Source organism: Canis lupus, chromosome 11, assembly GCF_011100685.1.
Source record: "Canis lupus familiaris isolate Mischka breed German Shepherd chromosome 11, alternate assembly UU_Cfam_GSD_1.0, whole genome shotgun sequence".
In the NCBI taxonomy this organism is placed as follows: domain Eukaryota; kingdom Metazoa; phylum Chordata; class Mammalia; order Carnivora; family Canidae; genus Canis; species Canis lupus.
The window spans coordinates 44,014,680-44,042,265 of NC_049232.1; the positions used below are offsets into that span (position 1 = coordinate 44,014,680).

Consider the following 27,586-nt stretch of genomic DNA (forward strand, 5'->3'; position numbering starts at 1 on the left):
GTACCCAAAGTCTCCATTTAGATATGTTATCTCAAGACACCTTTCTGCAAAATACAATGAGTTCTTTGTTTGTACCTCTCTCAGTATTTAATAGATTCTTCTTGATTGGAGACAAATACTGAGGCTTGAATTGAACACCTATTTCACATGGATCTTTTGTTTGGCTATTTGCTGTTTATTTGAGTTTGCTATATATCTCTGCAAAATGGAGTGGAATATGTACTTCTCTCTTTCTCCCATATGTCTTGACAAGCCTCTAAAATGCCTATTTAGGTAGCTAGTTGTGGTGGCAGAAGGTGAGAGGAGGGGAGGAAAAGAAACAGAAAGGTGGGTTTGCCCCCTCTGGGGTAAGAAAAGAAGGTAGGTGACCTAACTTAATCTACTTGTCAACTGAATCTCTTTATATAGTGGGAATTGTTTTTCAGCTTTTATTTAAATTCCAGTTAGTTAATATACAGTGTAATATTAGTTTCAGGCATACAATATAGTGATTCAGCACTCCCATATATCACCCTATGCTCATCACCAGTGTTTCCTTAGCCCTTATCACCTATTTAACCCACCCCCCTTACCCACCTCCCCTTGGGTTACCATCACTTTGTTCTCTATAGTTAAGAGTCTGTTTCTTGATTTGCTTCTCTCTCTCTCTTTTTCCCCTAGGCTCATTTGTTTTGTTTCTTAAATTCCACATGAGTGAAATCATAGGGCATTTATCTTTCCCTGACTTATTTCACATAGCATAATACTATATTCATATCTTAATCCATATCTTTGCAAATGTCAGGATTCCATTCTTTTTATGGTTTAGTAATATTCTCTTATATATATACACATCTTCTTTATCCAGTAACCGTCGATGGACACTTGAACTGATTCCATAATTTGGCTATTGTAAATAATGCTGCTATAAACACTGAGGGGCATGTATCCCTTTAAATGAGTATTTTTGTATTCTTTGGGTAAGTATCTAGAAGTGGAGTTGCTGGATTGTAGGGTAGCTCTATTTTTAACTTTTTGAGGAACCTCCACACTGCTTTCCAGAGAGGCTGTACCAGTTTGCATTCCCACCAATAGTGTAGGAGAGTTCCCCTTTCTCCACTGGGAATTATTTAGTAAACATGATACTATGTAGGATCACTGGTTGTGAACATCTAATTTAACAATCTGGTCCTATACGTTAATCTTCATTTTTCTCCTTTGTGGAATCTACATTAATCTCAAATCTCTCTTATTCTGTTCAGTGCATGATGATATTTCCTTTCTAAAAATAAAACAAAAATTAGATAGTACAAATCTGCTATTCTTCATTGGAAGTGAGATGGGACTTACTCTTGTCTCCAAATCTCTTTCCTCTCTCTGTTACATTCCTAACAAGAGCCATGTTATAATGGAAATGTAATGGACAAAGGAATTAATATGGCATGATTGGCACTTGGGGTATCTGCAGGATCCAACAAAAATGTAAATAAGAGAAATAGAAAACCAGAGAGTGAGAGAAAAACTTAACCCTTCAGAAATTAGTAGGAGAATTGCCTGGCTAATAACTTAGATTTGTATTTGAAATGAAAATATTTATTGAGTGCTTATTTGGTGCCAGAAATTGTACCAAAGACACACTTTATAATTTCCCTATAAAGATAACTTTATAATATATTTCTAAGTAGGCTGATTGAAAGATGTATGGTTGGCTGAGCCAAGCCTTTTCTAATGGCACAAAATTCTTTTGATGCCAATAAACAGTGTAACTAAACTGCTGCAAGTTAGAATATTCATCCAACTATCCCCTTTTTAATAATCAAATATTTATTGAATATCTCCTATGTGGCACACATGAGATTTTGTATATTGGAGAATAAATAGACATTGCTTATATCTTCAAAAAGTTTATAGTCTAAGAGTTAAAAAACATAAGCATACAAATACGTGTATAATTAGTAGTCATAAATACTCTAAAGGAAGAAAGTGCAGGCTTTCAGTTGTTTCTGTTGATAGTGGAAGAAAGATATCATTCAAGATAAAACTGTGCCATTATAGTCATACTATGTTAATTAGTGAAAAGAAGGACAAGAGCCTCAGACTTCCAGTGAAAACCAGAGAGAAAGATTCAGTCATGAAAAATATCCCTAAATTAAGTTCATCATCAAAAATTATAAAAAAGAAACTTTATCACAAGATGTTAAAATATTTGGCTATGCTTGGTCAAACTGCTTTTGTGCTTAGAAACAGCATTTTATCTCATAGTTCCTTTATACTGTAGCTCCTGTGAGAAGTTATAATGCTGATGCAATTCAAAATATTGTAACAAATTCAAGTGCTGAACAATAGTGCAACATATTCTTTATGACTTTAAAAGAAAGCACTGAGGAAGAATAAAAAAAGCTCCATGAATAACCCAAATGTGTGGCAGAGAGAAGGAGCTAACCCCTTCCAATATTTTAAGTGATGGAATGTCCTTATAACACCAGTTGAAAAGGAATCAATGAATGCCACAATATTTAAGTGGCAGGTGTAAGAGTATATATTTGTATTTATTATTTCAACAATGGCAGAAAAACCATAGTAAGTTTATGGATAATTTTTCTTTGCCAGATTTTTGCCAATAGCCCACAAATGGCATTTCTTGCTATTTAGTGAAAAAGGAAACTATGATACATTCCCAATTAGTATATTTAGCTAAGGTATTTTTTTCTAGTTGTATTGATATATAATTGACATATAACATCGTATTAGTTGAAAGTACACAACATAATGATTTAATGTATGTACATATTGCAAAATGATACCACAGTAACTTTAGATAACATGCATCACCTTATATAGTTATAATTTTTTTCTTGTGCTGAGTAAATCAATAATTTACTCTCCTACCATCTCTCAAATATACAATAAAGTATTATTAACTGTCATCACCATGCTGTGCATTACATTCCCAGGACTAATTTAGCCTAAAACTGAAGGGTGGTACCTTTTTGAAAATCTTCATCTACCTTTTGAACATTTCCCTCACCTCCAACCCCCCTACCTCTGACAACCATCATGTTCTCTGATTCTATGAGATGTGTGTTTGTTCATTTGTTTTGTATTCCACATATAAGTGAGATCATACATTTGTCTTCTCTGTCTCACATTATTATTTCTTTATTTAAAAGATTTTATTTATTTTTTTTATTCATGGGAGAAACAAGGAGAGAGGCAGAGACATCGGCAGAGGGAGAAGCAGGCTCCCCATGGGGAGCACAGTATGGGACTTTATCCCAGGACCCTAGGGTCATGACCTTAGATAATGGCAGATGCTAAACCACTGAGCCACCCAGGTGCCCTGACATTATTATTTCTGAGTGACAAAGATATGATTGTGGTACAAAGGGAGGAAAAAAAGGGAAATATCCTGGGAACCAATTGCATGTCCTCAGTTAACACATTTAGAAATAATCCAAAGAGATCTTAAGTTTGGTTGCATGTAATTTATGCATTATGCTAATGGAATTAAAAAACAAAGCACATTTCAAAGATGCATGCAACTTCTAAAACAAAAATGCTGGCAAAAGGTATAACCTAAATATATAATCAAAATGAAAATGGATACAGCTCTATGACACATTGACTGTCTTCCAAGGAATCGTCATCCTCCTTGCTCATCTTTCTCTCTCATAGGATATAAAGCATATTGAGAAATTATTCATGCAAGATAAAGAATGTCTTTATTTTTTCTTACTTTGGAACAGCATGGAAGGTGTGGCAGGGACACTCATGGAAACATAGCATGACTAGATGTCTTAGTGAAGTTTCAGAATGTTTAAACATTTAAGATTTGAGACCTCCTTGGTATGAGAGTCTAATTCATTTTGGCAGTTGACAGTTTGTTGGCATTTTACACTCGGTAAGTGCACCTGACTCTGTCAGTCTGTTTTCACGAGTTACCTACCTGTCACATTGTGAGTGGCCTTCCTACCACTTTCACAAAGGCTGTCTTTTTTATATTCTTTTCCTCATGGAGATTTAAAGTGACTCTGTGGTGAAAGGCCACATAATCAGTCTTTGTGATGACACCATGCCTGTACTCAAGATATCAAAATATCGTAAATATAATAGTAAGAAGAGATACGGGTTCAGAAATTGTTGTTTAAGTCACTCTGGTGCTGAATGAACATTGAACCTAAGGCATATGTTAGCAATTTGTGATTTTATGTTTGTTTGTTTGTTTGTTAACCTAGAATCTATTATTCCACAATAAAGTAACAAAGCACCATGGAATACATAAAAGATGAAAAGATATAAGGAGGAATGATTATTTATTATCCTAGAAGTAGATATATTATTAACCCTTCCAAGCACTTCTGTGAAAGGGCATTTGTATGACCCTGAGATCTGTTATGTGATAAAGACAGCAATGCACAAGGAAAGTATTGATGTCCTTATGATGACATTGCTAGCAAAATTGCAATTCAGTGACTCCAAATGCAGGCTAGATTATGAAGGCTGATACAACACTGTGAAAGAAAAGGTTCAGAGAAGAAAGGCAAAGGGTTAGAAAGCTTTTGGATCATTATAGAAGAGGTTTGGTTCCTTGACAATAAAGCCTGAAAATGCACTGGAATAGTTTCATGCTGTACAGGGCAGCTGTACTATTTGGGGAGTGGAAGTAAACACAAGCATCAAAATGAGCAATACATGTTGCACCCCATAAGAGCTGAGAGGTGTAGCAAGAGTGAAGGAGCAAGGTTTCACCTCAGCATTCACCTCAAAAAGAATTAATTTTGTATGAACGTAACTTCTCAGCCTTGATAAATCTAATAAGTCTTCTCTGAAAGCTTTTAAAATGCCTAGCCTAGCATATAATCAGAGAAGTAGGATTGGAAATACGATTTTCATATCACCAGCAAGTAGAATTCCTAAGTTGTCTTTCAGAAGTTAAGGTCGTTAGTAGAGAACTTAGGAGCATAGTGCATTCATATTTTCAAAATCATGAGAAATGAAAATTAAAACAAAAGGATGGGGATCCCCGGGGGGCGTAGCGGTTTGGCGCCTGCTTTTGGCCCAGGGCGCGATCCAGGAGACCTGGGATCGAATCCCACGTCGGGCTCCCTGCATGGAGCCTGCTTCTCCCTCTGCCTGTGTCTCTGCCTCTCTCTCTCTCTGTGACTATCATAAATAAATAAAAATTTTAAAAAATAAATAAAATAAAACAAAAAGATGTCCGATGGCTAAAAATTGGTGTTTAACCAAGCCGTTGCATAAAAAATAAATTGGCATACTCGTGATCAGAAGTTAATATTAAAATTAGAGTAGTATATAAGCATTCAACAGACCAGGTAACATTTATCTGGTAATACCAAGTGACTCCCATGTTATCAACTATATGCGAGGCATGAGAAGAGTTACTTTCAGAAAAAATTTAGGGGTTGGTGGGTGACTCAGTAGGTTAAGTGTCTGCTTTGGTTCAGGTCATGATCCTGGGGTCCCGCAATCCAGCCACATTGGGCTTCCTGCTCTACAGGGAATCTGCCTCTCCCTCTGCTCCCTCGCTACCCCCCCTGCTCACGTTCTCTCTCTCTCTCATACTCTCTCTCTCTCTCTCAAATACATATATAAGATCTTTAATTAAAAAAAATAATATTAAACAAACAAAACTGAAACACATTATTAATCACATCAGAAATTATTAGGATTAGATATGTTTAATCTGAGAAGAGAACAGAAAGATAGAGATTTTAGTGTTTAACAACTGAATTATTAGTCCACAGCTAAGTATTAAAAATAAAACTAACACTGACTCTTATCAATAAATAATTCATTATTGCCAAGAGAAATTTTATTAAAATTGAAATTGAGGATTATCAAAAGAACAATGATAAAGACTATGTATGAAGAAGTGTTTTATTGTAAAGATTAAAAGCCATGGTAAGAGAAGAGATAATTTAGTTTGTTTCAACACACAAAAAAAGGATTAGAAACAAAAAGCCACTCTCGTTTGAAAAGTAAAAGTCTGAGAATTACTTCAAGCAGGCAATAAAAACTGCAAGCAAATTTTTATTAAAAGTAAGGAAGAAGATGAAAGGAGAAATTAAGAATGCAAGCACAAATCACAACACATCAGTTATTTGAATGTGAATGCTGGCAAGGAGATGGAAGTCTTTCTGGACCCCTATTATTAACAAAATATTAGATATATTCATTTGAAAAGCCTATATCAGAGAGGGTGAAATAAGTCAGAGAAAGACAAATACCATGATTTCTCTTACATGTAGAATATAGGGGAAAAAAGTTCACAGATACAAATGAGTGGGAAGTGTGAGGGGGAATTAAGAGAAATGGGTAAACTGTTTATATTGTTTGCTTACTTGTTTAGTTTGGCTTAAATAATTTTCTTTAAGTGAGCCAGGGGTTGAGTTGTAAGTCATGTGAATTATATTTTAAAGTTATATTTTTAAATGTGGGAAAAAAACTTGAAAGATTTCACAAAAGAGGAAAACTGGCCAATAAATATATGAAAATGTGCTCAATGTCACTAATCATCAGGGAAATGCAAACTAAAACCATAATGAGATATGACCTACCAGAAGGGCTACAATTAAAAAATACTGATAATATCATGTGTTAGTGACAGGTAGAGCAATTAAACTTCTCATGCTTTGCCAGCAGGAAGATAAAACTGATAATCTTTACCAAAGCTGAATGTTTGCATCCTATGACCTACCAGTCCCTCTCTTCTGAGTAAGTGTATATGCTGGCTGTATGATAAGAATGAGAATAGTTATAGCAGTTTCATCTGTAATAGCTTCAAATTGAAATAATCTAAATGCCTATTGAGAGTAGAATAGATAAACTGTGACATATTCTGTGATGGGGTACTACATAGCATTAAAAAAGAAAACTAAAAACTGATACACATAACATGAATGAGTCAAATCAAAATAATGAGCTTAAAAGGCCAAACACAAAAGGATGCATACTATAGGATTTCACTTTTATGAAGTATTGGAATAGGCAAAAACAATCTAATAAGATAGATGTCAGACTAGTGGTTACTTTAGGGGAGTACGAATTGGAAAGGGTCATGAGGGTACTTTTGGAGTACAATTTAGAAATATATAGTGACTTGAGTGGCTATTACATGAGTAAATCAATCTGTTTAAAATTTATGTACTTACCAGGACACTTGAGTGGCTCATTGGTTGAGCGTCTGCCTTTGGCTCAGGTCATGATGCCAGGGTCCTGGGATTGAGTCCCACATCAGGCTTCTCACAGGGCCTACTTCTCCCTCTGCCTATGTCCCTGCCCTCTCTGTGTCTCTCATGAATGAATAAATAAAATCTTTAAAAAATAAAATAAAAATAAAATTTATATATTTACCAAATATATGTTCTACCTCAATAAAAACTTTAGATAAGCAAGTAAACAAAATTACCTCCTTGTGCTCCATGATGGCACAAACCATATCTTATTTACCTATTTGCACCTTGCAAGGCCTAATGCAATGCCTGGCTCAGTGTTTGTTGAATTTAATTAGATTGGCCAAGTAGTTCCACCTATATGATCTTAACTAGATGATTTTAGTACAGTATGTCTGAGTTGTCAATAGAACAATAGCTGTGCACTTCCTACAAATGCCTTTTAAATTCCTAATGCTTTCATATTTAAAATATCTGCCTTTTTTTTCCAAAAAAGGAAATTGAACATTTGCATATTGAAACATAACACCATTTTCAAAATTTAAAAAGATTCACATTTAAAAAGGAGATTTGCATATGCTTTGAGGATTCTGATAGATTGTTTTATTATATGATAAAGTCTAAAGTTTTGCCCTTCTTTTGTTCTTTAAGATACCATTTTTTCAAGAACTCCTTCATGGTATATGCAGAGCACAAAATGTTATTTATACATACTGAATCTACAGTCCATGCTGGGATTACAGTAATTCACATCACATATCTTACAGTAGATAATGGAAGATTAAGGTTAAGGAGTATAGAAGAAAGAAGGACAAGGACCATAAGGAAAATTTAACTGAGAGAGGGAAATTTAAATTTTCTATAGCCAGTGATTTAGGCAAGTCTTTTAAGTAATCTATATAGTAAACCATCAAGATGTAATATAGATGTATATTTTTAATTTTTTATTTAAATTCAATTTGCCAACATATAGTATAACACCCAGTGCTCATCAAGTGCCCTCCTTAGTGCCCGTCATCCAGTTACCCCATCCCCCATTCCCCTCCCCTTCCACAACCCTTTATTTGTTTCCCAGAATTAGGAGTCTCTCATGGTTTGTCTTCTCTAATTTTTTCCACTCAGTTCCTCTCCTTTCCCTTATAATCCCTTTCACTATTTCTTATATTCCACATATGAGTGAAACCATATGATGATTGTGTTTCTCCAACTGAACTTATTTCACTCTGCATAATACCCTCCAGTTCCATTCATATCAATATAAATGGTGGGTATTCATCCTTTCTGATGGCTGAGTAATATTCCATTGTATATATATATATATATATATATATATATATATATATACACCCCAGATCTTCTTTATCCAGTCATCTGTTGAAGGACATCATGGCTCCTTCCGTAGTGTGCCTATTGTGGACATTGCTGCTATGAACATTGGGGTGCAGGTGTCTGCACTGTTGGCTGTATAGATATTTGGCAAAGACTTTGTTAAAGTAGAAGTATAAAATATCTTAGACTGAATTTTTTTAAGACTTTTTACATTTATTTATTCATGAGAGACACACAGAGAGAGGCAGAGACATAGGCAGAGGGAGAAGCAGGCTGCCTGCGGGGAGCCTGATGCAGAATTTGATGCCAGGACCCCAGGATCACGCCCAGAGTCAAATGCAGATGCTCAACCACTGAGCCACCCATGCCCCCTTTATATTAACTGTTTACAGGGAACTGGATATAAGAAACTTATGATTGGAAGATCCCTTGATCCCTAAATAACTTTTAATTTCATATCCAACTTCTCTAATTCTTATCTTCTCTGATTTCATACCTAACACCTAATAAAAGTAGCAACCCTTCTCACGAAATTCATAGGTGATTGTTCAGTTTCTGGTTAAACTAATTTACTTGTCAGCTACTTATGACAAGATTTGAAAATTTTAGCTACTGGCATTTTTAGAAAATTAAACCTTAATTTGGTTAAGATATATGTCTTCTTGTAACTTTCCACATGTTTTATTTTGAGCTACAAAAATATAATCATTCTCACGTGCATACTTTAAATTTTTGAAAGTATATTTGTCCTTTTCTTATTGACATCTGGTTATTTTCTATAGTTTCTTCAGTAGTTTCTTTATAAATGCTGCTTGGATAATACTGAATTGCCATACACAAAGCACATCACATTTTGAATTATATACATCATTTGTATAAACTAAAGATGAAACCATCACAAAAAATTCAAAGTGATATTCTACTTCCCTTTCTGATATTATGAACTAGTTTTATTAGATGAATCCTTGTCCTAAGAACAAATAGAAATCTGAATCAATCTCTCTCTCTCTCCCTTTCCCTATACTCACACACACACGCACACACATACACACACAGGGATACTAATTCAGGCCAATTTCTGTGGTATCCAGAACTCTTTTAATGGACAACTATGTTTTGAGAACTCCATACCAGCCTGGGTAAAATATTTTTGTAACTGAGGTGTAGCCACATCTTTCCTACAAATGCTTCATCCTTCTCTCTCTCCTTCATAGGAGTTAGACTTAAAAGACTCTCTCTACCTTCTCTAAGATCCTTTTTTTCTTTTCCACAAGTATGCCAGCCAATAAATGTGATTGATTGATTGATTGATTGATTGATTGTCTAATCTTTGTGTCTAATTCTTGGAGGACTCAAACTAAGAACCTAATGTTCCATGCCACATTTTTCCTCTACTTGTAACTGGTGGCTCAGAGATGAAGTACAGTTTTCACCAGTCTGACAGGGCAAGAAAGGGGGTGGGGAATGCAGTTACAATTGGATAGGAGAAGCTTCTGAAAATATCCTGGGCTCTTAGCATAAATCCATATACTTCTATACACATTCTGAAATGAATCTTTCATTTAGCTCAATCTCATATATTTTTAAGGGAATTTACTCTCACCCCAACTTCTTGTCAGAATCAAAACTAAATGTTTTGCTTGAGCAGCAAAAAATAAATCAGACACTAGGTTTTATTATAGTTTTTTCAAGTATAATGCACAGTGCTTAATCAATAAATATCCAGGCATAAAGGAAACCCCCCTGAGACCAAGAAACAAAGGAACAAACCCATAGGCAATTCATATTATGGCATTATTGGAGGCAAAATTTAAAATAATTTTGTTATGTTATATGATATGTTAAAGAAATTAACTATTAAGATGAATTATTTTGGCTAAGAACTGGAAACTGAAAAGATCAAATGGATGTTAGATAAAAGAAAATGTAAGAACTAAAATTGAGGAATAAATGGATAGACTTAATAGCCAGTTAGACAAAATTAAGGAGAAAATTAATTAACTTGAAGTTACATTCGTAGAAAATATCCAAATGGAAGCATAATGAGTCAAAAAGAAAAAAATAGAGAAATGACTGTAATCTATAGAACATGGTGAAAATATCTACCTTGTGTGTAATTGGAGTTACTGAACTTTAAGGGAAAGAAATCAGCAGACATCTTTAAAAGGATAATAATTGATATTTTCTATAAATGATTGACAGCATCTAGAAAAGAGTAAAAATGTCATAATACTTCTGCTTCTGGTTATAGCCAACAGGAACTAGATGTATTCCCACACATTAAGTTACTTTTAAAAATAGAAAGCAAAGGGTAACTGCAAGACTCAGTAGTTAAGCATCTGCCTTTGTCTCAGGTCATGATCCTAGGATCCTAGGATCAAGCCCCAGGTCAGACTCCCTGCTCCGGGAGGAATCTGCTTCATCCTCTCCCTCTGACCCCCAGTTCTAATTGTGCTCTTTCTCCGTGTCTGTCTCTCTCAAATAAATAAATTAAATCTTTAAAAATAATTTTAAAATATATAAATATGGAATGGAAAGATATCAGAGAGTGAGACAAACAATGAGAGACTCTCAACTATAGGAAACAAACTGAAGGTCACTGGAGAGGAGGGGTGGAGGGGGCTGGAGTAATTGGGTGATGGGCATTAAGGAGGGCATGTGATGTAATGAGCATCGGGTGTTATATGCAACTGATGAATTATTGAACTACATCTGAAACTAATGATGTAATATACGTTGGCGAATTGAATTTTTAAAAATGCTGATCAAAAAATAAAAATAAAAGACCTTTTGTAATATTAAAAACAATAGAAATAGAAAACTATATGAAACAAGTATTTTCAGGCACTGAACCCCAGGTGACATAAGACAGTGGCTCCTAAAGGAAGGGAATGAACACTGTGAGTCCAATGATCGCCAAGCTGGTAGCCGGATAGAGTTTCCAAAGTGTAGCACAGGAAGGAATCCAAATGGAGACAAATATTCTTGAATTGAGTAGTAGAGTTTATAATTGGAAAAGTCCAAGAGAGCTAGAATTTGTGAGGCAAAATGCCAGAGAATAGCATTACATCTTCTTAGGAAATTGAAATTGTTATTATATATCTCTTCCTCAAAAAAAAATACACATAAACAAAAATAAAACCAAAAAAAAAATACAACTATAGGCCTAGGTGGCTACACTGGCAAATTGAACCAAAAAAATTCAAGAAGGAAACAATACCAAATCTATATAAATTCTTCCAGAAAACAGAAGCTAAAGAAACACTTCTCAGCTCATTCTTATCAGTATGCATTACCTGTTAGAACGATATTAGCAGAAGAGAAAACCGCGGACTAATATTTTTCATGAATATAACTATACACATTTTCTTCAGAATGGACCAGATGAAATCCAGAAATATACAAAAGCTGTGATAGTTTGTGACTAAGCAAGGTTTATTCCAAAATTTAAGGTTATTTTAACATTCTGAAATCAACTTTTTAAAATGAACCTCAATGAGAGACAGAAAATTTTTATACTGGATGTGAAGATATATTATTCACTGCATCTTCGAGTAGCTACATAGTCATCTCTCAATATATGCCTATTGCACTGAGTTGAGAATTGAGTCTATGATCCTATTTGTGAGAGAAAAATTTGATATGATGTTCATTTTGGAGCTAGAAAGGTATTGCTATTATATTCTCTGTGGATTGTCCTAAGATTTAAGAGGCAAGGATTTAAGAACAATTCCAGAGAATAGCTGGCAGTAGAAAAAGCAAGAAATTGTACGGTCTGGCTAAAAGTCATAAAAGAAACAAACAAAATAGCCTTCTGAAAACATGGTCAAGAGACTGATAGGTAGACTGAAAATAGAGGAGTAGAGAAACTGAAAATACATCTGGCTTTGAGTATAGAGCCTAAGCTATGGAAATGAAATTGAATACTAAGAGGATGAGGCCTTTGAAGTAAACTCAGGTTAACGGGACAAAACAATAAAAACAAAACTTACCACAGCCATGTGACAAGAATAACAGGAAATGAAAGGCAGAAATAATCATTCCAGTAGTCAAGAAATACGCCAGTGTCTGACAGACACTGCTTGTTGCCTCAGAATAATATGTTGCTCTTTTGGCAACAGAATAGGAAATGGGGAAGATGAAGTGAAGGAAAGAAATGTATTTGGATTGTTACATCAGGCTGAAAGGGCTAATATATTCTGTTGTTTGGACCCTAGAAAAACTGAAAAGTTACAATTACATTTTAAGTTAAAGAGATATTACTGTTTCGAGATTAATATCATTTTAAATATGTAGGTTAAAAATACCTATTCAATTGTCAATATCAGTACATGATTCCTACCAGGAACAGGTAAGAAGTAGTATTCATTAAACATGACGAGTCAAGGTGTGCCTGGGTGGCTTAGTCAGTTATGGCTCAGGTCATGATCCCGGGGTCCTGGAATTGAGCCTTGCATTGGACTCCATGCTCAGAGGGCAGTCTGCTTCTCCCCCTGCTGTGCTCTCTCTCTCTCTGTCAAATAAATAAAATCTTAACTAATTAATAAACATGACAAATCAATTAATAGTTTATTTTGTGTAAAGGGATTATATAATCTAGAATATTTATTGTTTTCTGTATTACTGATCTGTAATTGTCAAAGACAGAATCTTAGTCATCCTTGCTTTCCCTATAGAGCATAGTACAATAACTTGCACCTTTTAATTCAATAAAGACCTTTACATACGTGCAAATAAAAAGAGAAAAGAAATGAACCTTAACTCTTGTTTCACACCATATGCAAAAATTAACTTGAAATGGATTATAAACTTAATTTTAAGATAGCCAAAGCTACAGAACTTCCAGGGAAAATATTACAGAAAATCTTAGTTATCTTTAGTTAAACAGAAACAACAACAAAAAACATGCAGCAGCATACTGTAAGTAAGACCTGTTGTTCTTCCAAAAACTCAGTTAAGAAAACAAAAAGACAAACCACAGATTGGGAGGTAATATTTGCAAAACACATATCTCACAAAAACCCTTGTATGTAAAATATGTAAAGAACTATCGCAGCTTAATAAATTTAAGATGTTATAGAACCAAAACAGTGACAAACCAATTTTTTAAATGGTAAGACTTCAACAGACATTTCACCAAAAATATGTAGTTGGCAAATAGGTACATGAAAATTAGATTCAATGTATTGGTCATGAGGGAATCAGAATGAAATACCACTAAAATGGTTAAAATTAGCAAGTTTGAGTATGTGAAGTGATCCTAAAGGGTGGGACCAACTAGAATTCTCATCTGCTGCTGCTGGATTTTGAAATGAATACAACTACTTTGCTAAAAATGTTTGGAGTATTGTGAAAACCGAAATATGAAGCTATCTGAGGAGTTTTGACATATAATATATTCAGCTATTGCTCAAGAGTGATGAAAGGGTATTAAAAGCATACATCCATGCAAACGACTATATACAATCATTCCCAGGACCTTTAGTTGTAAGATACCTCAACTAAAAGCAACTCAATCTCAAATAACCAAGGGAAGGAATAAACACATTTCAATATATTCATTCAATGGAATATTATTCATCAGCAAAAAGAGACAACTATTAATGCACATGAAAACAAGGGTGAATCTCAAAATAGCTATGTTTCTTTTAAACAGGCAAAAGAGAACCGTATATAGTTCAATTTGATGAAATTCTGTAAAATGCAAACTAATCAATAGTGATAGAAAACAGATCAGTGGTTGCCTGGTGATTGAGGAATAGGGAGTGCTGAATTATCCAGGGAGTAGGAACTTTTGTGAGGAAAGAAATGTATTTTGATTGTTACATGGATGTATCTATATGTCAAAACTCATGAAAGTATGCACTCAAATATGTTCAACTTGTTGCATGCCAACTTTATAACTCAATAAAGCTATAAAAAAGGAATTGTAAAATTTAAGTGGAATAGGTGCTAGGAAAACCACAATTGGCACAAGAACTAAAATGTAAAAATCAAAGACAGAAAATATTCTGAAAAGCACTTCCCCCAGAAAAAGGACATACTATCTTCAGAAAAGCAACAATGAAACTAGCAACTTATTTCTCAATAGAGACAACGGAAGCAAAACACAAAAAAAAAAAAAAAAGAGAGAGAGAGAGAGAGACATTTTGAAAGTCATTTTGAATGAGAATAACTGCCTAGAATAACCTAGAATTCTATAATCAATGAAAGTGTTCTCAAAAAATGAAGACATTTTCAGATAATTGAAATCTGAGAAAATTTTACTAGCAGACCTGCATTAATGGAATTCTTAGAAGAATTATTTCAGGTAGGAGGAAAACGATCCTAGATTCCAGATCAAATATGAAGGAGAAACGATGAGCTATGAAGAAAAGTAATTATGTGGACAAACGAAAATTATATAAAACAAACTGTAATATATTTGTGCTTATAAATATTACACATTTATATATACACACAATTAAATATAAAACAATATTGTTTCATCAGTTAAAAGGGAGGTGAATGTAGACAACATATTGTAGCATCTTTCCATTAAGTAAGTGATGAAATTAGTTATATTTATTAAATTTTAATGTCATGAATGCATGTCATAACTCCCAGGGTAACCCTTAAGAGAATAGAAAGAGAATGTTTACTTAATAAGCTAATAGATTGGAAAATATAAAATTTAGACAATTGATTAATTACAAAAGAGGAAAAGAGTTAGAAATGTAAAACAGGCAGCACAAGAAGAAAACTAATAGTAATATGGCAAATTTAGATTGAAATAGATCAGTGAGTACCCTAACAATAGATTCAACTAAGCAAAAGAAACAAAATAAAACATAAACTTCATTTATATGTTGCTTAAAAGATTATATACGTTAAATCATATTTAAATCGTTTTATATTTAAGGGTTTAAAATTTCAACCTGTGAATACAATATAAACTGTGGATCCCCTTTTGAGGATCCAACTTGGGTCAGACCCACAGGTTTCCACAATACAAGGCTAATAAAGGCAAGTTTTTCTACAAGGAGCTCAGTTTCTTTTTTATAAATATATCTAAGCTAAAACTATCAGAAAAGCAATTGATACATGTTTTTAATAATATCAGCAAATTAAATGAAGTCTATATATTTCTTTTCAATTCTATTTGCATTTAAACTTATTTGGGAGGTCATACATATACCTCAAAATCTATTGCTGTGATTCTATTTTTGAGCTCGGCAGGTAAGTGTATTTATGCAGAATTAGCATGAATGAACCAGTCTGCAGCATCTGTTCAGTGCAATGTGGCTTTCCTCCAGGGTGAAAATGTCAACATAGCATAGCAACTTTTTGGAAAAGGGAAAAGTGAACTTTTATTGTTTCTAGGCAGACATAAATATCATAGGCAGTGTCATGACAGACTGATTAATGAATGGACTCAGAAAAGAGGGGAGAAAATGGATCACTTGTATCATTTGACCAGTCTTGCACATTCTTTCCTAATTTTCTGGTTGTGCCAAAACACGAAGTTTTTTTAGATTGAAGAATCAATCCAGTGATTTCTTGTGAGTACAGTGCATTAAAGAATGTCACATTATTGTACAAACTCTGGAGTAGAGGATCCTGAAATGCTTCAGGTATATGTCAGATAAGGTTCATTGTTCAAGAAAGAGGTTTGTTATGTAATTTTTACATATATTCATATAATATTTTTATATATATTTATATAATATTTTGTGTAAATTCATACATATGTATATATTGATATGGAAATAATGTGTATATATAATATATACACATATAACGCATATATATGATTGCACATATAATTAAGCATATAAATATTAAATATATAGATATATTAATATATATGAGTGTATTTAAATGTATGTATAAAAATATAATATACATGCACACACACCCACACACAATTCCTATCTAACCAGAGTCCTATCACAATACAAAAATCTCTTCTTGGAGATCCCTGGGTGGCTCAGCAGTTTAGCGCCTGCCTTCTGCCCAGGGCATGATCCCGGAGACCCAGGATAGAGTCCCACATCGGGTTCCCAGCATGGGGCCTGCTTCTCTCTGTCCCTGTGTCTCTGCCTCTCTCTCTTTCTCTGTGTCTCTTGAGAAAAAATAAATAAAATCTTTAAAGAAAACTTTTCTATATATCAACAGAAATTCATATTGCCATTTATGATAAATGATCGATCGCTCTCTCTTTTGGTGTATGAGGTTTAAAAGAAACAGTTTTGAATACAGCTTTCCCTTCAATTAACTCAGTTTTTCTTAAAGTCAAAATGAGCTTTAGTCAATTCTAACTGTTTTTAGCTTGTCTTAGTAAATGTACCTTGCTTGAGTACTATTGTCTATTCGAGTACAAAGTATTTTCTTTCCTAATATAAAAATGTGTTTCCTAGAGGAACATACTTTCAAAAAGTTATAGGTACAGACACCCAGGTGGCTCAGTGGGTTAAGCATCTGCCTTCAGCTCAGGTCATGATCTCAGGGTCCTGGGATCAATCCCCAAATTGGGCTCCCTGCTTAGGGGAAGAGTCTGCTTCTCTCTCTCCTTCTGCTACTCCCCTTTCTTGTACTCTGTCTCCCTTTCTCTCTCTAATAAATAAGCAAAATATTTTTTTTAAAAAGTTACATGTTGTAGAAATCTGAAACTAACTTCTTAAACTCTATCACTTTGCAAATAAAGTATACTTCTAAAACGTTAAAACGTGATTAGTCATTGAAATTTGGATTAGAGGGATCCCTGGGTAGCGCAGCGGTTTGGCGCCTGCCTTTGGCCCAGGGCGCGATCCTGGAGACCTGGGATCGAGTCCCACGTCGGGCTCCCTTCATGGAGCCTGCTTCTGCCTCTGCCTGTGTCTCTGCCTCTCTCTCTCTGTGTGACTATCATAAAAAAAAAAAAAAAAAAAAAAAAAAAAAAAAAAAAAAAAAATTGGATTAGATAGGCAGGAAAATTACAATCAGTTTAAAGCTTTGAGAGGACTACCATGAGAGAAAGCAATCTTTACTACCTGCCAAAAAGAAATTTTTTTTTCTGTTTACAGCAATATAAATTATTTTCTACTTGAATTTATTTTGATCTTTATTTCTTATCTGAGCACAATGACTTCTCAATCTACTTAACTCCACTGGTAATTGCATCTTATTTCAAATGTTGTGAACATTTGTGTATTTCAAATGTTGTGAACATTTGTGTAGTGTAGGGAAAAAAAAAAAAAAAAAGAACAGATCAACTTTTTCAATAGGTTGATCCTGACTGAGTTCCTGAAAATTATACATTTTAAATTGTAACTGGGGCTATAACCTTCTGATGAAGTCTTAAAGTAACTTGGAAAACAGATGTTTCTTCAGTTTATCAAGGAGAGCAAAAATAAATTTAACATAAAATAGTTGTAAATAGAAGTTTATGGGTTAAACACAGGTAATTATGTTTCTAATGTCAGGGAAAATTGGAGTGTAACTGAGTTTCAGCTTATTTAAGCTCTAACATACTTTGTAATGTTTTGAGATGATAGCCAAACATGAAGTGCTTTTTAGTTCATTTATCAAAATGCAGATAATGAGAAATAAACTGAGTTTGAGTCATCAGCATGGATATTATTTTACTATCATTATCCCCATCTCTGTCATAATAATATTATATTGGAGACTACACAGGTCGACATGTCTCTATACCCATAGACTTGTTGTGAGAAATGAAAAGGAGGGGAAAAATGCCCTTAAAAGAAAGAAAAGTATCAGTCGAGGTGACATCATGAAGAAAAACTTTGTTATAGGGATCATTCATGTGAGAGGAAGTTCCTTCCCTCCTCCCTTCCTCTCCTTCCCTTCTCCTTCTTCACCTGTTGTTCCTTCATTCCTTGTTAAAATTTCCATCCTGCTCTTTTGGCACAATGTGGAACATATGGCCTCCATTCCCTTACCATATATTACTCTTATCCTTACAAGTTGAACTGTTTACTTTTCTTTGTATTGTCAATAGACAGGAAGATACTGTGCCCCTTGTTACTGGTCCTAAGATAGATGCTATTGTTCAGCAACTGCATAAGGAAAAAAAATACTTTCTGCTAAATATAAATAGCAATATTAATGATCCTTAACTTCTCCCTCAAGAATAATATGTCAGTATGTTTCCTTCACCATTCACAAGTAGCACCTACTCGAAGTGGCTTATATCAAACAGGAAACTACACATTAGAGCTGGGCCTTAGACTCTGATAATCTGGGGCAGCCCGGGTGGCTCAGCAGTTTAATGCCCCCTTCGGCCCAGGGCGTGATCCTGGGGACCCGGGATCGAGTCCCGCATCGGGATCCCAGCATGGAGCCTGCTTCTCCCTCTGCCTGTGTCTCTGCATCTGTCTCTCATGAATAAATAAAATCTTAAAAAAAAAAAAAGATTCTGATAATCTCGTAAAGGCAAGAGTTGACAGAACAGAGACAGTGGACTTGAAGGAAAGCAGAGGGATGAATCTTCTTGCCAGAATAAGAAAAAAAAAAAAAACATAACACACAACTACTGATTATGATTCTGAAACTCAAATGTGTCTTCCTTGGCATAGAACCAGAGATGAATGAAGCAAGCAGCATCTTTTGTTTGGCACAATTTCAAAGTTTGCTTCCAAAAAAACAGACATTTGGCAAAAAAAAGACCCCAAACATTCAAATGATTGAATTTTTCTCTTTCCACCTGAACTGAGGAATGCCATTTCAGCCTCTGTGTACATGAAATAGTCTATCCGTGTGCATCATATTTCAATACCACTGTTCCCTCTCTATTTTGATCATGTAAACCAATAGCTTCCAATATTTGTTGACAGTTTACTCTGTGTGTGTGTGTGTGTGTGTGTGTGTGTGTGTGTGTGTGTGTATCCAAGGTCCTGGCGTGGGTAATCACATGATAAAACATGTAACATCTTGTATTGTCAAATTGTGAAGAAGTGTCAAGGAAAGACCTTTGAAGGAGTTTCCACTGGCCAAATCTGATACAATTTGAGAGCTTTTCCAAGCTTTTCCACCGCTCCCCTCTTCCTGCTAGTGCTGCTCCAGCTGCACTGTGCTCAGAGCTCAGGCACCTTCTAAGCTAGTGCCACCATCATCTCTCTCCAGCCGTCCCCATGATCATCAACTGGGACTTCGTCAGCCATGATGAGATGTTCTCCAACATCTACTAGATCTGGAAGATCGTGGATGGGCTATGCCTGGAGGTGGAGGGGAAGATGGTCAGTAGGACAGAGGGTAACATTGATGAATTGCTCATTTGTGGAGGTGCCTCTGCTGAAGGCCTGGAGGGCAAAGGTACCAAAAGCACAGTATCACTGGTGTTGACATTGTCATGAACCATCACCTGGAGGAAACCAGCTTCACAAAAGAAGCCTACAAGAAGTACATTAAAGATTACATCAAATCAAAGGGAAACTTGAAGAACAGAGGCCAGAAAGAGTAAACCCTTTTATGACAGGGACTGCAGAACAAATCAAGCACATCCTTGCTAATTTCAAAAGCTACCAGTTCTCTATTGGTGAAAAAGTAAATCCAGATGGCATGGTTATACTCCTGGACTACCGTGAGGATGGTGTGAGCCCATATATGATTTTCTTTAAGAATGGTTTAGAAATGGAAAAATGTTAATGAACTTAGATATTACTTTGGATTTATCACCTGTCGTCCTAACTGGCTGCTGCTCTTCATCCACACAACACCGGGACTTAAACAAATGGGACTGATATCATTTTGAGCTGCTCATTTATTTTGACCTTTATTTATTTGAAGCAGCGGCATTGTTCTTAAGAAAAAAAACATGCCATGTAGGTTGTCTAAAAATAAAATGCAGGTAAACTCATTTGAGAGAATGCCATATTTTAAAATCCATCCTGTATAGTGTCCTGAAGAAGCTAGAGTCTGGTTGTAGACTATTGCTAGAAAGCATAAGACTGCCTGCAGATAACTTCTACAGTGAAAGCTACTTTGGGGACTGGAATATAAAAAACAAGAACCAAAAGTCTTACTTATGAGTTCAAGTAAAGGGAAAGACCATGCTTATAGCTGGGCCAACATTTGAAGTAGATTTCTTACACATTTCATCACCTACAAACAGAAGTAGTTAACTCTGGAAGAGATTACCAAAAGAATAAAAAGAGACTCATAACAGTTGGAAAAAAAATGAATTAAAAAAATAATTGTTGGGATCCCTGGGTGGCGCAGCGGTTTAGCGCCTGCCTTTGGCCCAGGGCGCGATCCTGGAGACCTGGGATCGAGTCCCACATCGGGCTCCCGGTGCATGGAGCCTGCTTCTCCCTCTGCCTATGTCTCTGCCTCTTTCTCTCTCTCTGTGACTATCATAAATAAATAAAAATTAAAAAAAAGTTAAAAAAATAATTGTTGCTAAAATAGTAAATCTTGAAAGTTTTCGTTACAAGGAAAAAACATTGTAACTGTAGTGATGGATATTAACTAGACTTATTGTGATCATTTTGAAATATTAACTGGACTTATTTTTTATCATTATGCAATACTTCATAGTGCAATGAAAAATAAAAGTGGGAAAGAATAAAAAATATTTTCTTAAGATGAAATACTAATAGATGTAAAAAGATTGATAAAATTAGAAAATCTCCATTTATAAAACATAATGGTAATAATTAATTCAGGCAAAAATAACCAATGGATTTTAAACTTATGGGGTAAGAAGATATTTATTAAACACAAAATGAGGGATGCCTGGGTGGCTCAGTGGTTGTGCACCTGCCTTCATGCCCAGAGTATGATCCTGGAGTCCCGGGATCAAGTGCCATATCAAGCTCCCTGCATGGAGGCTGCTTCTCTCTCTGCCTATGTCTCCGCCTCTCTCTCTCTGTGTCTCTCATGAAGAAATAAGTAAAATCTTGAAAATAATAAAATAAACACAAAAATAGTAATTCTACAGTCATAGAAACTTAGACAAATACCACCTGCAAAAGTGGCCAAAGGTAAGATCATCCAGTAATGAGACAAATTGATATCATGACATTCTGAAGTACTGAGAATAACACAATATCACTTAAAAACAAGAGGGAATATTAGTCATCCAAACTGAGATATATTCCATGAAATAATTGCCCTGTTCTCTTAAAAAATAGCAAGGACATGAAAGACAAAGGAAGAGGGACAAATTATTTTATATGAAAAAGGACTAAAAATGCATGACAACTAAGCATTACGTATAATCCTGAGCCAGGAATGTTTTATTTTGTTTTTGTTTGATTCAAAAGACATGGTTACATTTCTATAAATTTAAATAATGGATTTACTCGCCCTCATTCAGTCCGCTTTCAACAAAGCCATCAGTTATTCAGGTAAAGCAAAACACAGATCATATAATTTACCTGTTCAAACCATCCAGTGGCAGATTCTATTAGGGTAAAATTCAAGCTCCTTCCTACAACTATGGTGACATATAATTCAAACTGGAACACTTTTGAGCGTGAAAACTATGTTATTAATAATTGCAGTAGAACAGCAGGCATAAACTGGGGAGCATAGTCACAATAATTACAAATTCTTAAGTGCCCCTGTTGCTTCTCTGATCTCTCCTCACCCTCCTCTAATTAGGCTGTTGTAGTCACACTGGACTTTCTATTCTTTTGAGCAAATCAGTAAATCCCCCATCACAACAGAGTCTGCAAGGATTACTTCCCCTTCCTGGAATGCTCTTGTCACAAATTTACTTATGGTGTACTCTTTTATTTTCTCTGAAGTCTATTATCCAAAGTCACTTTCTTAAAGATGCATTCTTTGGCCATGATATCTAAAATTTCATTGTCTCCTCCCCAACATTTCATGTTTTCCTTCTATGTCTTATCATAGGCACTTATTTATATATTTATCAATAACAACATATATATCTTAATGATTTTTCTTGTTTATTATCTGTATCTGTATTAAATTATAAGATAGCTGAGGGCAACTATTTTTGTTTCTTGGATCTAGTTATATATCCATAACTCCTACAATATCCTCTAACACTTGATAAGTAATCAATAAATATTTATTGAAAGGGTTAAAGAGTATATTTTATCATTTTAATGAAAAATATTTGATTTACTGAATTTTATGAAAAGTACATTAATTATATAAAGAGTCAGCTCTTTACTACAATGCACATCTTTATCTGTAGCAATGAAAAGAAATTGAATGTTTATTATATTAAAATGATTGTTTATTTACTCATAGAAGAATCTTAATAAAATATAAAGAGTGAACTCTTGGCCCCATTCAGTGCTCTTCATCCTTGGAATGGGTTAGGTGGATGCCACTTTATTATTTTCCTTGCATTTCCCTGATAAATGGTTAGATAAAATATTATATTTTCTTTGATTTAATTAAGATATAATCAACATATAACATATTAGTTTCAGGTGTACACCATACTAATATAGTATCTGTATACACTGTGAAATTACAACCACAATGAGTCTAATTATCATCTATCACCATATACATTTATAATTTTTTTCCTGTGATGAGAAAATTTAGAATTTATTCTTTTGGCAATTTTTAAGCATGCACAACAATTATTGACTATAGTCACCATGTTGTACGTTATATCCCCATGACTTATTTATCTTATAACTGGAAAAGTGTACCTCTCGACCCCCTTCACCTGTTTTGTCCAATCCCCAAGCCCCCTCCCTTCTAGCAACCACTGTTCTGTTTTTTGTATCTATAAGTTCTGTGGCTCTGTTTGGTATTGTTCGTTCACTTCTTTTGGGCTTTTTTGATTCTACATAGAAATGAAATCTCATGGTGTTTGTCTTTCTCTGTTTTTCATGTTTTCCTATCCAGGATACTGTGTTATAGGTTCTTTTTTTTTTTATTTGGTTCTTAGTGGCTAACTTGTTTTCTAAGAAATCATAATTTATTCATTTTGGTTTCTCTTAAATATAACCGTTTACATTATTCTACTAAAGAATATGCAGCAGCATTTTACAAAGTTTAGGAAACAGAAATGTTTAAGGGATTCAGATGTAAGCTTACTATCCTAACTTCAGTTTAGATTTGAAGCGAGCAACTTGGGTTTGAATTTTAGAACCATGCTGACATCCTGTATGATTATAAGACATTTGTATAAAAGTTTCAAGCTTTAGGACTTCCTTCACAATATTATTATAAAATGGAATGAAATAATGAATTGTAATCACTTCATGGTACACTGTTGTTTATTAACTACGTAGTAAGCTGTCAGTTATTAAGGTACTCTATTATTATTAGGTTTTATTTTTATTGGTCATAATCTTTGTCCAGTAATTTCCATATGCGTATATATTTGCATATTTGCAATGATGGATTATATTCAATTTTATATCATGTGTTTTACTTAATAGCATATCATCAATAAGTTTAATGTTGTAACATAACATGCATAACTTTAACTTTAATGAAATGCATATTATTTCATCTAGTGATAGTATCATAACTTATTCAAATCTTAGACTAGTATTGGGCAATTAATTAAAATACAAATCTGGTAGGGTGTAGTGAAAGAAGCATGGTCATAAACTCATGATAGGTATACAAATATGTTTATAAAGCCTTTTAGGAAAGCAAGTTTGGAAAGTTATCAAAAACTTTAAACATATTCATCCTCTTTGACCCAGCAATTCCATTTCCGGGAATCTCTTCTAAAGAAATTATCAGAAATGAGGACAAAGATTTATGTATAGAGATTTTATCATGCCATTATTTATGGCAGCAACCATCTGGAAGCAATCCAAATGTCCTGCAATAAATGATTAACTATATCATGGTGCAGCCATAAGAATAAAGAGTAGGCAGTTATTGTAAAATATGAAGAATTTTACAGATATGGAAAATGCTCATAATATATCAGAAGAAAAGTAGAATAGACTTTATGTTTATGAAATTATAGCATGTGCATAAAAGTACACATATGTGCAAGGAAATATTAGTATAATCTATGAGTAGAGGAATTATAGCTAATTTTTTATTTACATCAATTTTTCCCATGTTCTATGATCAGCATATATCACTTTAAAGCTAATTTTTAAAGGAAAGTAAAGCTACTATTAAATTACTAGTGGGGGGATCCCTGGGTGGCACAGCGGTTTGACGCCTGCCTTTGGCCCAGGGCGTGATCCTGGAGACCCAGGATCGAATCCCATGTAGGGCTCTCGGTGCATGGAGCCTGCTTCTCCCTCTGCCTATATCTCTGCCTCTCTCTCTCTCTCTATCATAAATAAGTAAAAATTAAAAAAAATAAATTACTAGTGGTGACATCTATGTTTAGGTAGGAAATTATGAATGATTTGGCATGCTGTGTGTTACAGTTCAACACTAATGGCATGACACCTTTGTTGATGAGCATGCTACTGCATCCCAAAGGTAATGTAAGGCCAGATCCAACTATTTTCAGCTACTCTCAGCTCTATGGAAAGTTTCCAAATTGCAGTGTTGTAAAAGAGAATAGAGTTAAAGTCTTATGAAGTTACAGACTAATGAACAGTAGCAGCAGGTTCATCCACAATCCAATTACTTGGAAAGTAAATGTACCATATCTAGTTAGTGATATTGTTTAATATTTAATCTTGTGAAACCAAAGCACGGACATTAAAGTACTATAGCAAACCCTAGAAGCATGAAAATAAAGTATAAAGGTAGCAGATCTTAATATTTCGACAAAAAAGAAAAACTCTATAAAATCGTTTTTGTATAGATTGCACATGTGCTGTTACAACAGGATAAATGAAAGCTGATTCAGTTCTCATTTTTCTCCTTTTGTCAAAAATAATTAAAAGTAGATTAGGTCTGATGCAGTCCCTACAACTGCCTTCTCAGATTCTGTAATGCTTGGTATCCTATTTAAAAATGAGCATTGCTTAAGGTCACACAGTTTTGAAATTGAACTTAATAAAAATAAATTTCTAGTAAAAATATAATAGAAGGATGATTCTTTAGGCTCATTATTACAGGTATTATTGCTTCCTAGTTCTCCTGAACCCGCATAGCTAGAGAAACTGAGGCCTCCAAATTATGAGCTCAGTCTCATCAGGGATTTAAACCAATTAATCTGAACCTTGGAAACAACGTAGTAAGCCATCTCATGACCAGTGGTAGGATCTGGAACTTGTGCCCAGGATTGCAAATCCGAGAAACCACCAAGGAGCCGACACCGATGCAAGTGCATGAGGGTTTATTAGCAAGCTGGAGCGTGGGTCCAAGTATACCCCGCACAGCGGAGCAGGGACTTGGACCCTGAAGTGGGTTACAGCTGGGGTTTTTCTGGGCTGGTCTAGGGGATTTTCAGAAGGGGGGAGGAATTTCTCAAGTTCTGTTTACATTCTGATATGAGGCTTTCAAGGGCATTGTGCTCTGTTCTCATTCTAATATAGGACTTTCAAGGGCATTGAGCTCTGTTCTCATTCTAATATGGGACTTTCTGCCACTGGCTTGGGCTTTGTTGTCTTTCTGATATGGGATTCCCTGCCGAGGACATTCTGCAGTTTTTCCTGTAAAGTTCAGCTCTTATTCACAGGGCTCTAAGATGGCTGTACTTGTGCTAATGCTAAACTTGAGGTGGAATGGCCTTGATTTTTCTCGGCCTCCACAGAACTATCAATTTTATTCTTATTCCAGCATCTGGTATGTGTATGGTGAGTCTACCGAGGACAAGCATGTATACTCAATTGCAGTTTAAACTTATAGGAATGCCACCTTTGCTTCTTGACTATTAATTAGATCTCAGGGTCAAATTCTGATTGTACTACAGTTTGGAACTCAATTATCTTGAATCTATTATTTTCCTAGGACCATTCACACCATACCTAGTTCTCCTCTCTTTCCTATAGAATCCACATCTCATTTTCTATGTATTCAGATATAGCCTGTAATCCAGTGTCAAACCCGATGGATCACACTGAATTGTGAATCACCCACAGAGACCAATATACCTGAATTTTTTGTCCCACTTTAATTACATGCCTTTTTTATTGCCTGTAAACAAAATAGACAAAAGCAAATCACTTCTCTTCTGAGAACATTGTCTACCTTTGGTTGCACACTGCTTTCCCTAAGTTCACACTATGGAGCCTGACTGAAGTTGTCTCCTTTTCTTTAGAACCCATCTCCCTAGTCACAGGATTTATTCCAGAAATGACAAATGCCATCCCTAACAGACTTCTTAGGATTTTTCAAATTTGAATTGGAAGAAGAGCTGCTTTCACTTATTTGGTAAAAATAAGATAATGTGGGGATCCCTGGGTGGCGCAGCGGTTTGGCGCCTGTCTTTGGCCCAGGGCGCGATCCTGGAGACCCGGGGTCGAGTCCCACGTCAGGCTCGCTGCATGGAGCCTGCTTCTCCCTCTGCCTGTGTCTCTGCCTCTCTCTCTCTCTCTCTGGGTGACCATCATAAATAAATAAAAAATTAAAAAAAATAAAAATAAATAAAAAATAAGATAATGTGACACCCACAGTTGGCCATAGCTGTAGGATTACAGTATCAGAGATAACATTGATAGCCCACTCATATCCTCTTAGTCATTAGCATTTACATATACATTGGCTCAACCTCCGTCTGATAACACCTGCATCTCTGTGGATTTCTGTGGCCTCTGGAGCCCTTTCTGCACATGTGTGGCAGGTCAAAAGTGCTGAGGAATTAATACTCCATGAGAGAAGCCCTCATGACTGAAAGGAGGTGGTAGGTTAAACAACTTAATTCTCTCACTTTTTGGGTAGAATAACATGGAGTTGCAAAATTAGTACAAGCTCTGAGACCTCCAGTTGAGTGAACTCCAGTGGAACTTGTTAATATACCTTTTTTTGTTTGTTTGTTTTCCTTCCTTCCCTGTTTTGTTTTTTCCCTTCAGTCTCCAAGAGCCTCCAGAAAATATCTTCCAAAAAACTACATATACTTCAATTATACCACTGTACTAGAGGATCTCTTTTTGAGAGAACTCAAATAGGACATCCAGGAGTATAGAGGAAGACTGTTACTGGGAATAAAACCATCAATCAAAAGAAAGAGAAGGTCAGAAGTAGAGACTCCTGATGGTACTTACTTACCCAATAATTCTAACCAATTTCCAAAAGTT

At 35.0% G+C, this 27,586-nt stretch overlaps 1 pseudogene; it reads left to right on the forward strand.

Moving 5' to 3' along the window:
• The first annotated feature begins 19,615 nt into the window (after positions 1-19,615).
• LOC100685742 lies at positions 19,616-20,129 on the forward strand (annotated as a pseudogene).
• The last annotated feature ends 7,457 nt before the right edge of the window (positions 20,130-27,586 follow it).